Genomic DNA, 13,887 nt, shown 5'->3' with positions numbered 1-13,887 from the left:
TCTATTAGAAACACCAAAGGAGTATGACTACAATGAATTCATTTTTGGGCACCATTTTGATTTTTAATAGCAAAAGAATAGTATTTTCTTTGCTGTAGCAACAAAGTTACAAGCTTTGCTACACATAAAACACCCAAAGGAAAATGGGAAGGACCACAGTTAGGGAATAGAATGGAATTTGTCCCAAGTTTATTTAGAGCGGAGAAAGCTCATATGAAGTTGCAAAGCTGAAAGTGGGCAAGTCGAATGTGCCAGATAAGATTAAAAAGAGGAACATTTCCCATACCGGGAGTCAAACCCGGGCCGCCTGGGTGAAAACCAGGAATCCTAACCGCTAGACCATATGGGAACTTGCAGTACAATATCCTCTGTAGATTTTCCTCCCACTCCTGCTTGTGGAGGATGTTCTGGACCATGGGCTCTACAAGGAAATAAGATGTTCATTTGCAAACTCTTTCATGTGCTAATATCACTTGTTAACATGCAATTCAACTGCAATAATGCAGAGGTAAATAAGTAGAGGAAAATTACTACTTAACACCTCATTTATGACTCATAATTACATAGTAGATGAGGTTGCGAAAAGACATAGGTCCATCAAGTTCAACCTATGCTAAATTAGACAACAGATACTTTATCCTCTATCTATACTTACTTATTGATCCAGAGGATGGCAAACAAAAAATCCCAGAGTCATATCAACCAATGATATCTCATAAGGGGAAAAATAAATTCCTTCCTGACTCCAAGAATTGGCAATCGGATTAATCCCTGGATCAACATCCTTCCCATGTATACTTATTTGGTATATCCCTGTATTCCTTTCCCATCTAAAAAGATGTCCAACCTTTTTTAGAACAAATCTATTGTATCTGCCACTCTAAGCAGTTTTTTTCCAGAACTGAAATAGTTTGAGACAATTGACCAGCATTGTCCTTATTGTGTCAACAATTCCAATTACAAAAATTGCAGCTGAAGCCCGAAGTGACAAAAAATTATTTTGCTCAACTACAAAAATTAGAGATAAATAGTGTCCAGCATCTATTTTCTATTACAAAATACTAAACTTTTTAAAACTTTGCAAACTGATGTCTAAAGGCCCCCCAAAAATCTAATTGACAAGTATAACAAAACACACAATACTTGCAGGCTCTTATTTAGTTATCAATAGTATACTATAGATCACTTTATGGAGCATTCACACTCTTGTTTAGACATCATCTTTAGTCTATCACCACCTCTCCTATTGGTTGCCATCCACTCTATGTCTTTAAAATGTCAACCTCTTAATAGCTCAATGATGTATATATTATATATGTAAAAAAAAATTAAAACCTACAAGGTTTAATTTAGTTATGTCGTATGACATAGATCACCTTATGGCCCATTCACTCTTTTTTGTCTAGACAACATCTTTAGCCTATCACCTCCTCTCCTGTTGGATGCCGAATTTCAAACCTCTTGGAAAAGTATCATGAATAGGCAATAACTGTATTGAGAAAATATACAACTCTTATGTCATTTGCCATTAACAGCTACATTCTATTAGATTCACCAAAGGAGTATGACAACAATTAATTCATTTTTGGGCACCATTTTGATTTGTAATAGCAAATGAATAGTATTTTCTTTGATGTAGCAACAAAGTTACAAGCTTTGCTACACATAAAACACCCAAAGGAAAATGGGAAGGATCACAGTTAGGGAATAGAATGGAATTTGTCCCAAGTTTATTTAGAGAGGAGAAAGCTCATATGAAGTTGCAAAACTGAAAGTGGGCAAGTCGAATGTGCCAGATAAGATTAAAAAGAGGAACATTTCCCATACCGGGAGTCGAACCCGGGCCGCCTGGGTGAAAACCAGGAATCCTAACCGCTAGACCATATGGGAACTTGCAGTACAATATCCTCTGTAGATTTTCCTCCCACTCCTGCTTGTGGAGGATGTTCTGGACCATGGGCTCTACAAGGAAATAAGATGTTCATTTGCAAACTCTTTCATGTGCTAATATCACTTGTTAACATGCAATTCAACTGCAATAATGCAGAGGTAAATAAGTAGAGGAAAATTACTACTTAACACCTCATTTATGACTCATAATTACATAGTAGATGAGGTTGAGAAAAGACATAGGTCCATCAAGTTCAACCTATGCTAAATTAGACAACAGATACTTTATCCTCTATCTATACTTACTTATTGATCCAGAGGATGGCAAACAAAAAATCCCAGAGTCATATCATCCAATGATATCTCATAAGGGGAAAAATAAATTCCTTCTTGACTCCAAGAATTGGCAATCGGATTAATCCCTGGATCAACATCCTTCCCATGTATACTTATTTGGTATATCCCTGTATACCTTTCCCATCTAAAAAGATGTCCAACCTTTTTTTGAACAAATCTATTGTATCTGCCACTCTAAGCAGTTTTTTTTCCAGAACTGAAATAGTTTGAGACAATTGACCAGCATTGTCCTTATTGTGTCAACAATTCCAATTACAAAAAGTGTAGCTGAAGCCCGAAGTGACAAAAAATTATTTTGCTCAACTACAAAAATTAGAGATAAATAGTGTCCAGCATCTATTTTCTATTACAAAATACTGAACTTTTTAAAACTTTGCAAACTGATGTCTAAAGGCCCCCCAAAAATCTAATTGACAAGTATAACAAAACACACAATACTTGCAGGCTCTTATTTAGTTATCAATAGTATACTATAGATCACTTTATGGAGCATTCACACTCTTGTTTAGACATCATCTTTAGTCTATCACCACCTCTCCTATTGGTTGCCATCCACTCTATGTCTTTAAAATGTCAACCTCTTAATAGCTCAATGATGTATATATTATATATGTAAAAAAAAATTAAAACCTACAAGGTTTAATTTAGTTATGTCGTATGACATAGATCACCTTATGGCCCATTCACTCTTTTTTGTCTAGACAACATCTTTAGCCTATCACCTCCTCTCCTGTTGGATGCCGAATTTCAAACCTCTTGGAAAAGTATCATGAATAGGCAATAACTGTATTGAGAAAATATACAACTCTTATGTCATTTGCCATTAACAGCTACATTCTATTAGATTCACCAAAGGAGTATGACAACAATTAATTCATTTTTGGGCACCATTTTGATTTGTAATAGCAAAAGAATAGTATTTTCTTTGATGTAGCAACAAAGTTACAAGCTTTGCTACACATAAAACACCCAAAGGAAAATGGGAAGGACCACAGTTAGGGAATAGAATGGAATTTGTCCCAAGTTTATTTACAGAGGAGAAAGCTCATATGAAGTTGCAAAACTGAAAGTGGGCAAGTCGAATGTGACAGATAAGATTAAAAAGAGGAACATTTCCCATACCTGGAGTCGAACCCGGGCCGCCTGGGTGAAAACCAGGAATCCTAACCGCTAGACCATATGGGAACTTGCAGTACAATCTCCTCTTTAGATTTTCCTCCCACTCCTGCTTTTGGAGGATGTTCTGGACCATGGGCTCTACGAGGAAATAAGATGTTCATTTGCAAACTCTTTCATGTGCTAATATCACTTGTTAACATGCAATTCAACTGCAATAATGCAGAGGTAAATAAGTAGAGGAAAATTACTACTTAACACCTCATTTATGACTCATAATTACATAGTAGATGAGGTTGAGAAAAGACATAGGTCCATCAAGTTGAACCTATGCTAAATTAGACAACAGATACTTTATCCTCTATCTATACTTACTTATTGATCCAGAGGATGGCAAACAAAAAATCCCAGAGTCATATCATCCAATGATATCTCATAAGGGGAAAAATAAATTCCTTCCTGACTCCAAGAATTGGCAATCGGATTAATCCCTGGATCAACATCCTTCCCATGTATACTTATTTGGTATATCCCTGTATTCCTTTCCCATCTAAAAAGATGTCCAACCTTTTTTAGAACAAATCTATTGTATCTGCCACTCTAAGCAGTTTTTTTCCAGAACTGAAATAGTTTGAGACAATTGACCAGCATTGTCCTTATTGTGTCAACAATTCCAATTACAAAAATTGCAGCTGAAGCCCGAAGTGACAAAAAATTATTTTGCTCAACTACAAAAATTAGAGATAAATAGTGTCCAGCATCTATTTTCTATTACAAAATACTAAACTTTTTAAAACTTTGCAAACTGATGTCTAAAGGCCCCCCAAAAATCTAATTGATAAGTATAACAAAACACACAATACTTGCAGGCTCTTATTTAGTTATCAATAGTATACTATAGATCACTTTATGGAGCATTCACACTCTTGTTTAGACATCATCTTTAGTCTATCACCACCTCTCCTATTGGTTGCCATCCACTCTATGTCTTTAAAATGTCAACCTCTTAATAGCTCAATGATGTATATATTATATATGTAAAAAAAAATTAAAACCTACAAGGTTTAATTTAGTTATGTCGTATGACATAGATCACCTTATGGCCCATTCACTCTTTTTTGTCTAGACAACATCTTTAGCCTATCACCTCCTCTCCTGTTGGATGCCGAATTTCAAACCTCTTGGAAAAGTATCATGAATAGGCAATAACTGTATTGAGAAAATATACAACTCTTATGTCATTTGCCATTAACAGCTACATTCTATTAGATTCACCAAAGGAGTATGACAACAATTAATTCATTTTTGGGCACCATTTTGATTTGTAATAGCAAAAGAATAGTATTTTCTTTGATGTAGCAACAAAGTTACAAGCTTTGCTACACATAAAACACCCAAAGGAAAATGGGAAGGACCACAGTTAGGGAATAGAATGGAATTTGTCCCAAGTTTATTTACAGAGGAGAAAGCTCATATGAAGTTGCAAAACTGAAAGTGGGCAAGTCGAATGTGCCAGATAAGATTAAAAAGAGGAACATTTCCCATACCTGGAGTCGAACCCGGGCCGCCTGGGTGAAAACCAGGAATCCTAACCGCTAGACCATATGGGAACTTGCAGTACAATCTCCTCTTTAGATTTTCCTCCCACTCCTGCTTTTGGAGGATGTTCTGGACCATGGGCTCTACGAGGAAATAAGATGTTCATTTGCAAACTCTTTCATGTGCTAATATCACTTGTTAACATGCAATTCAACTGCAATAATGCAGAGGTAAATAAGTAGAGGAAAATTACTACTTAACACCTCATTTATGACTCATAATTACATAGTAGATGAGGTTGAGAAAAGACATAGGTCCATCAAGTTGAACCTATGCTAAATTAGACAACAGATACTTTATCCTCTATCTATACTTACTTATTGATCCAGAGGATGGCAAACAAAAAATCCCAGAGTCATATCATCCAATGATATCTCATAAGGGGAAAAATAAATTCCTTCCTGACTCCAAGAATTGGCAATCGGATTAATCCCTGGATCAACATCCTTCCCATGTATACTTATTTGGTATATCCCTGTATTCCTTTCCCATCTAAAAAGATGTCCAACCTTTTTTAGAACAAATCTATTGTATCTGCCACTCTAAGCAGTTTTTTTCCAGAACTGAAATAGTTTGAGACAATTGACCAGCATTGTCCTTATTGTGTCAACAATTCCAATTACAAAAATTGCAGCTGAAGCCCGAAGTGACAAAAAATTATTTTGCTCAACTACAAAAATTAGAGATAAATAGTGTCCAGCATCTATTTTCTATTACAAAATACTAAACTTTTTAAAACTTTGCAAACTGATGTCTAAAGGCCCCCCAAAAATCTAATTGATAAGTATAACAAAACACACAATACTTGCAGGCTCTTATTTAGTTATCAATAGTATACTATAGATCACTTTATGGAGCATTCACACTCTTGTTTAGACATCATCTTTAGTCTATCACCACCTCTCCTATTGGTTGCCATCCACTCTATGTCTTTAAAATGTCAACCTCTTAATAGCTCAATGATGTATATATTATATATGTAAAAAAAAAATAAAACCTACAAGGTTTAATTTAGTTATGTCGTATGACAAAGATCACCTTATGGCCCATTCACTCTTTTTTGTCTAGACAACATCTTTAGCCTATCACCTCCTCTCCTGTTGGATGCCGAATTTCAAACCTCTTGGAAAAGTATCATGAATAGGCAATAACTGTATTGAGAAAATATACAACTCTTATGTCATTTGCCATTAACAGCTACATTCTAATAGATACACCAAAGGAGTATGACAACAATTAATTCATTTTTGGGCACCATTTTGATTTGTAATAGCAAAAGAATAGTATTTTCTTTGATGTAGCAACAAAGTTACAAGCTTTGCTACACATAAAACACCCAAAGGAAAATGGGAAGGACCACAGTTAGGGAATAGAATGGAATTTGTCCCAAGTTTATTTAGAGAGGAGAAAGCTCATATGAAGTTGCAAAACTGAAAGTGGGCAAGTCGAATGTGCCAGATAAGATTAAAAAGAGGAACATTTCCCATACCGGGAGTCGAACCCGGGCCGCCTGGGTGAAAACCAGGAATCCTAACAGCTAGACCATATGGGAACTTGCAGTACAATATTCTCTGTAGATTTTCCTCCCACTCCTGCTTTTGGAGGATGTTCTGGACCATGGGCTCTACAAGGAAATAAGATGTTCATTTGCAAACTCTTTCATGTGCTAATATCACTTGTTAACATGCAATTCAACTGCAATAATGCAGAGGTAAATAAGTAGAGGAAAATTACTACTTAACACCTCATTTATGACTCATAATTACATAGTAGATGAGGTTGAAAAAAGACATAGGTCCATCAAATTCAACCTATGCTAAATTAGACAACAGATACTTTATCCTCTATCTATACTTACTTATTGATCCAGAGGATGGCAAACAAAAAATCCCAGAGTCATATCATCCAATGATATCTCATAAGGGGAAAAATAAATTCCTTCCTGACTCCAAGAATTGGCAATCGGATTAATCCCTGGATCAACGTCCTTCCCATGTATACTTATTTGGTATATCCCTGTATACCTTTCCCATCTAAAAAGATGTCCAACCTTTTTTTGAACAAATCTATTGTATCTGCCACTCTAAGCAGTTTTTTTCCAGAACTGAAATAGTTTGAGACAATTGACCAGCATTGTCCTTATTGTGTCAACAATTCCAATTACAAAAAGTGTAGCTGAAGCCCGAAGTGACAAAAAATAATTTTGCTCAACTACAAAAATTAGAGATAAATAGTGTCCAGCATCTATTTTCTATTACAAAATACTTAACTTTTTAAAACTTTGCAAACTGATGTCTAAAGGCACCCCAAAAATCTAATTGACAAGTATAACAAAACACACAATACTTGCAGGCTCTTATTTAGTTATCAATAGTATACTATAGATCACTTTATGGTGCATTCACACTCTTGTTTAGACATCATCTTTAGTCTATCACCTCCACTCCTATTGGTTGCCATCCACTCTATGTCTTTAAAATGTCAACCTCTTAATAGCTCAATGATGTATATATTATATATGTAAAAAATAATCAAAACCTACAAGGTTTAATTTAGTTATGTCGTATGACATAGATCACCTTATGGCCCATTCACTCTTTTTTGTCTAGACAACATCTTTAGCTTATCACCTCCTCTCCTGTTGGATGCCGAATTTCAAACCTCTTGGAAAAGTATCATGAATAGGCAATAACTGTATTGAGAAAATATACAACTCTTATGTCATTTGCCATTAACAGCTACATTCTATTAGATTCACCAAAGGAGTATGACAAGAATTAATTCATTTTTGGGCACCATTTTGATTTGTAATAGCAAAAGAATAGTATTTTCTTTGATGTAGCAACAAAGTTACAAGCTTTGCTACACATAAAACACCCAAAGGTAAATGGGAAGGACCACAGTTAGGGAATAGAATGGAATTTGTCCCAAGTTTATTTACAGAGGAGAAAGCTCATATGAAGTTGCAAAACTGAAAGTGGGCAAGTCAAATGTGCCAGATAAGATTAAAAAGAGGAACACTTCCCATACCGGGAGTCAAACCCGGGCCGCCTGGGTGAAAACCAGGAATCCTAACCGTTAGACCATATGGGAACTTGCAGTATGAGCTCCTCTGTAGATTTTCCTCCCACTCCTGCTTTTGGAGGATGTTCTGGACCATGGGCTCTACAAGGAAATAAGATGTTCATTTGCAAACTCTTTCATGTGCTAATATTACTTGTTAACATGCAATTCAACTGCAATAATGCAGAGGTAAATACGTAGAGGAAAATGACTACTTAACACCTCATTTATGACTCATAATTACATAGTAGATGAGGTTGAAAAAAGACATAGGTCCATCAAGTTGAACCTATGCTAAATTAGACAACAGATACTTTATCCTCTATCTATACTTACTTATTGATCCAGAGGATGGCAAACAAAAAATCCCAGAGTCATATCATCCAATGATATCTCATAAGGGGAAAAATAAATTCCTTCCTGACTCCAAGAATTGGCAATCGGATTAATCCCTGGATCAACATCCTTCCCATGTATACTTATTTGGTATATCCCTGTATTCCTTTCCCATCTAAAAAGATGTCCAACCTTTTTTAGAACAAATCTATTGTATCTGCCACTCTAAGCAGTTTTTTTCCAGAACTGAAATAGTTTGAGACAATTGACCAGCATTGTCCTTATTGTGTCAACAATTCCAATTACAAAAATTGCAGCTGAAGCCCGAAGTGACAAAAAATTATTTTGCTCAACTACAAAAATTAGAGATAAATAGTGTCCAGCATCTATTTTCTATTACAAAATACTAAACTTTTTAAAACTTTGCAAACTGATGTCTAAAGGCCCCCCAAAAATCTAATTGATAAGTATAACAAAACACACAATACTTGCAGGCTCTTATTTAGTTATCAATAGTATACTATAGATCACTTTATGGAGCATTCACACTCTTGTTTAGACATCATCTTTAGTCTATCACCACCTCTCCTATTGGTTGCCATCAACTCTATGTCTTTAAAATGTCAACCTCTTAATAGCTCAATGATGTATAGATTATTTATGTAAAAAAAAAAAAAAACCTACAAGGTTTAATTTAGTTATGTCGTATGACATAGATCACCTTATGGCCCATTCAATCTTTTTTGTCTAGACAACATCTTTAGCCTATCACCTCCTCTCCTGTTGGATGCCGAATTTCAAACCTCTTGGAAAAGTATCATGAATAGGCAATAACTGTATTGAGAAAATATACAACTCTTATGTCATTTGCCATTAACAGCTACATTCTAATAGATACACCAAAGGAGTATGACAACAATTAATTCATTTTTGGGCACCATTTTGATTTGTAATAGCAAAAGAATAGTATTTTCTTTGATGTAGCAACAAAGTTACAAGCTTTGCTACACATAAAACACCCAAAGGAAAATGGGAAGGACCACAGTTAGGGAATAGAATGGAATTTGTCCCAAGTTTATTTAGAGAGGAGAAAGCTCATATGAAGTTGCAAAACTGAAAGTGGGCAAGTCGAATGTGCCAGATAAGATTAAAAAGAGGAACATTTCCCATACCGGGAGTCGAACCCGGGCCGCCTGGGTGAAAACCAGGAATCCTAACAGCTAGACCATATGGGAACTTGCAGTACAATATTCTCTGTAGATTTTCCTCCCACTCCTGCTTTTGGAGGATGTTCTGGACCATGGGCTCTACAAGGAAATAAGATGTTCATTTGCAAACTCTTTCATGTGCTAATATCACTTGTTAACATGCAATTCAACTGCAATAATGCAGAGGTAAATAAGTAGAGGAAATTACTACTTAACACCTCATTTATGACTCATAATTACATAGTAGATGAGGTTGAAAAAAGACATAGGTCCATCAAATTCAACCTATGCTAAATTAGACAACAGATACTTTATCCTCTATCTATACTTACTTATTGATCCAGAGGATGGCAAACAAAAAATCCCAGAGTCATATCATCCAATGATATCTCATAAGGGGAAAAATAAATTCCTTCCTGACTCCAAGAATTGGCAATCGGATTAATCCCTGGATCAACGTCCTTCCCATGTATACTTATTTGGTATATCCCTGTATACCTTTCCCATCTAAAAAGATGTCCAACCTTTTTTTGAACAAATCTATTGTATCTGCCACTCTAAGCAGTTTTTTTCCAGAACTGAAATAGTTTGAGACAATTGACCAGCATTGTCCTTATTGTGTCAACAATTCCAATTACAAAAAGTGTAACTGAAGCCCGAAGTGACAAAAAATAATTTTGCTCAACTACAAAAATTAGAGATAAATAGTGTCCAGCATCTATTTTCTATTACAAAATACTTAACTTTTTAAAACTTTGCAAACTGATGTCTAAAGGCACCCCAAAAATCTAATTGACAAGTATAACAAAACACACAATACTTGCAGGCTCTTATTTAGTTATCAATAGTATACTATAGATCACTTTATGGTGCATTCACACTCTTGTTTAGACATCATCTTTAGTCTATCACCTCCACTCCTATTGGTTGCCATCCACTCTATGTCTTTAAAATGTCAACCTCTTAATAGCTCAATGATGTATATATTATATATGTAAAAAATAATCAAAACCTACAAGGTTTAATTTAGTTATGTCGTATGACATAGATCACCTTATGGCCCATTCACTCTTTTTTGTCTAGACAACATCTTTAGCTTATCACCTCCTCTCCTGTTGGATGCCGAATTTCAAACCTCTTGGAAAAGTATCATGAATAGGCAATAACTGTATTGAGAAAATATACAACTCTTATGTCATTTGCCATTAACAGCTACATTCTATTAGATTCACCAAAGGAGTATGACAAGAATTAATTCATTTTTGGGCACCATTTTGATTTGTAATAGCAAAAGAATAGTATTTTCTTTGATGTAGCAACAAAGTTACAAGCTTTGCTACACATAAAACACCCAAAGGTAAATGGGAAGGACCACAGTTAGGGAATAGAATGGAATTTGTCCCAAGTTTATTTACAGAGGAGAAAGCTCATATGAAGTTGCAAAACTGAAAGTGGGCAAGTCAAATGTGCCAGATAAGATTAAAAAGAGGAACACTTCCCATACCGGGAGTCAAACCCGGGCCGCCTGGGTGAAAACCAGGAATCCTAACCGTTAGACCATATGGGAACTTGCAGTATGAGCTCCTCTGTAGATTTTCCTCCCACTCCTGCTTTTGGAGGATGTTCTGGACCATGGGCTCTACAAGGAAATAAGATGTTCATTTGCAAACTCTTTCATGTGCTAATATTACTTGTTAACATGCAATTCAACTGCAATAATGCAGAGGTAAATACGTAGAGGAAAATGACTACTTAACACCTCATTTATGACTCATAATTACATAGTAGATGAGGTTGAAAAAAGACATAGGTCCATCAAGTTGAACCTATGCTAAATTAGACAACAGATACTTTATCCTCTATCTATACTTACTTATTGATCCAGAGGATGGCAAACAAAAAATCCCAGAGTCATATCATCCAATGATATCTCATAAGGGGAAAAATAAATTCCTTCCTGACTCCAAGAATTGGCAATCGGATTAATCCCTGGATCAACATCCTTCCCATGTATACTTATTTGGTATATCCCTGTATTCCTTTCCCATCTAAAAAGATGTCCAACCTTTTTTAGAACAAATCTATTGTATCTGCCACTCTAAGCAGTTTTTTTCCAGAACTGAAATAGTTTGAGACAATTGACCAGCATTGTCCTTATTGTGTCAACAATTCCAATTACAAAAATTGCAGCTGAAGCCCGAAGTGACAAAAAATTATTTTGCTCAACTACAAAAATTAGAGATAAATAGTGTCCAGCATCTATTTTCTATTACAAAATACTAAACTTTTTAAAACTTTGCAAACTGATGTCTAAAGGCCCCCCAAAAATCTAATTGATAAGTATAACAAAACACACAATACTTGCAGGCTCTTATTTAGTTATCAATAGTATACTATAGATCACTTTATGGAGCATTCACACTCTTGTTTAGACATCATCTTTAGTCTATCACCACCTCTCCTATTGGTTGCCATCAACTCTATGTCTTTAAAATGTCAACCTCTTAATAGCTCAATGATGTATAGATTATTTATGTAAAAAAAAAAAAAAACCTACAAGGTTTAATTTAGTTATGTCGTATGACATAGATCACCTTATGGCCCATTCAATCTTTTTTGTCTAGACAACATCTTTAGCCTATCACCTCCTCTCCTGTTGGATGCCGAATTTCAAACCTCTTGGAAAAGTATCATGAATAGGCAATAACTGTATTGAGAAAATATACAACTCTTATGTCATTTGCCATTAACAGCTACATTCTATTAGAAACACCAAAGGAGTATGACAACAATTAATTCATTTTTGGGCACCATTTTGATTTGTAATAGCAAAAGAATAGTATTTTCTTTGATGTAGCAACAAAGTTACAAGCTTTGCTACACATAAAACACCCAAAGGAAAATGGGAAGGACCACAGTTAGGGAATAGAATGGAATTTGTCCCAAGTTTATTTACAGAGGAGAAAGCTCATATGAAGTTGCAAAACTGAAAGTGGGCAAGTCGAATGTGCCAGATAAGATTAAAAAGAGGAACATTTCCCATACCGGGAGTCGAACCCGGGCCGCCTGGGTGAAAACCAGGAATCCTAACCGCTAGACCATATGGGAACTTGCAGTATGATCTCCTCTGTAGATTTTCCTCCCACTCCTGCTTTTGGAGGATGTTCTGGACCATGGGCTCTACAAGGAAATAAGATGTTCATTTGCAAACTCTTTCATGTGCTAATATCACTTGTTAACATGCAATTCAACTGCAATAATGCAGAGGTAAATAAGTAGAGGAAAATTACTACTTAACACCTCATTTATGACTCATAATTACATAGTAGATGAGGTTGAAAAAAGACATAGGTCCATCAAGTTCAACCTATGCTAAATTAGACAACAGATACTTTATCCTCTATCTATACTTACTTATTGATCCAGAGGATGGCAAACAAAAAATCCCAGAGTCATATCATCCAATGATATCTCATAAGGGGAAAAATAAATTCCTTCTTGACTCCAAGAATTGGCAATCGGATTAATCCCTGGATCAACATCCTTCCCATGTATACTTATTTGGTATATCCCTGTATACCTTTCCCATCTAAAAAGATGTCCAACCTTTTTTTGAACAAATCTATTGTATCTGCCACTCTAAGCAGTTTTTTTTCCAGAACTGAAATAGTTTGAGACAATTGACCAGCATTGTCCTTATTGTGTCAACAATTCCAATTACAAAAAGTGTAGCTGAAGCCCGAAGTGACAAAAAATTATTTTGCTCAACTACAAAAATTAGAGATAAATAGTGTCCAGCATCTATTTTCTATTACAAAATACTGAACTTTTTAAAACTTTGCAAACTGATGTCTAAAGGCCCCCCAAAAATCTAATTGACAAGTATAACAAAACACACGATACTTGCAGGCTCTTATTTAGTTATCAATAGTATACTATAGATCACTTTATGGTGCATTCACACTCTTGTTTAGACATCATCTTTAGTCTATCACCTCCACTCCTATTGGTTGCCATCCACTCTATGTCTTTAAAATGTCAACCTCTTAATAGCTCAATGATGTATATATTATATATGTAAAAAATAATCAAAACCTACAAGGTTTAATTTAGTTATGTGGTATGACATAGATCACCTTATGGCCCATTCACTCTTTTTTGTCTAGACAACATCTTTAGCTTATCACCTCCTCTCCTGTTGGGTGCCGAATTTCAAACCTCTTGGAAAAGTATCATGAATAGGCAATAACTGTATTGAGAAAATATACAACTCTTATGTCATTTGCCATTAACAGCTACATTCTATTAGATTCACCAA

General features: G+C 35.3%; 9 non-coding genes across 9 annotated transcripts; all 9 read right to left on the bottom strand.

The window, feature by feature from the left end:
- Positions 1-277: 277 nt before the first annotated feature.
- On the bottom strand, positions 278-349 carry TRNAE-UUC (transfer RNA glutamic acid (anticodon UUC)). The gene has a single exon. It is a non-coding gene; the product is annotated as a tRNA-Glu (tRNA).
- A 1,469-nt stretch (positions 350-1,818) lies between these two features.
- On the bottom strand, positions 1,819-1,890 carry TRNAE-UUC (transfer RNA glutamic acid (anticodon UUC)). Its single transcript has one exon. It is a non-coding gene; the product is annotated as a tRNA-Glu (tRNA).
- A 1,470-nt stretch (positions 1,891-3,360) lies between these two features.
- Positions 3,361-3,432, bottom strand: TRNAE-UUC (transfer RNA glutamic acid (anticodon UUC)). Its single transcript has one exon. It is a non-coding gene; the product is annotated as a tRNA-Glu (tRNA).
- Positions 3,433-4,901: 1,469 nt separating this feature from the next.
- On the bottom strand, positions 4,902-4,973 carry TRNAE-UUC (transfer RNA glutamic acid (anticodon UUC)). Its single transcript has one exon. It is a non-coding gene; the product is annotated as a tRNA-Glu (tRNA).
- Positions 4,974-6,442: 1,469 nt separating this feature from the next.
- Positions 6,443-6,514, bottom strand: TRNAE-UUC (transfer RNA glutamic acid (anticodon UUC)). Its single transcript has one exon. It is a non-coding gene; the product is annotated as a tRNA-Glu (tRNA).
- A 1,469-nt stretch (positions 6,515-7,983) lies between these two features.
- Positions 7,984-8,055, bottom strand: TRNAE-UUC (transfer RNA glutamic acid (anticodon UUC)). The gene has a single exon. It is a non-coding gene; the product is annotated as a tRNA-Glu (tRNA).
- Positions 8,056-9,524: 1,469 nt separating this feature from the next.
- TRNAE-UUC (transfer RNA glutamic acid (anticodon UUC)) lies at positions 9,525-9,596 on the bottom strand. The gene has a single exon. It is a non-coding gene; the product is annotated as a tRNA-Glu (tRNA).
- Positions 9,597-11,064: 1,468 nt separating this feature from the next.
- On the bottom strand, positions 11,065-11,136 carry TRNAE-UUC (transfer RNA glutamic acid (anticodon UUC)). Its single transcript has one exon. It is a non-coding gene; the product is annotated as a tRNA-Glu (tRNA).
- A 1,469-nt stretch (positions 11,137-12,605) lies between these two features.
- On the bottom strand, positions 12,606-12,677 carry TRNAE-UUC (transfer RNA glutamic acid (anticodon UUC)). Its single transcript has one exon. It is a non-coding gene; the product is annotated as a tRNA-Glu (tRNA).
- Positions 12,678-13,887: the final 1,210 nt, after the last annotated feature.

The sequence above is a fragment of the Ascaphus truei genome, chromosome 19 (genome assembly GCF_040206685.1).
Source record: "Ascaphus truei isolate aAscTru1 chromosome 19, aAscTru1.hap1, whole genome shotgun sequence".
In the NCBI taxonomy this organism is placed as follows: Eukaryota; Metazoa; Chordata; class Amphibia; order Anura; family Ascaphidae; genus Ascaphus; species Ascaphus truei.
The sequence above is the reverse complement of the archived record's forward strand: the minus strand, read 5'-3'. Positions and strand labels throughout refer to the sequence as shown.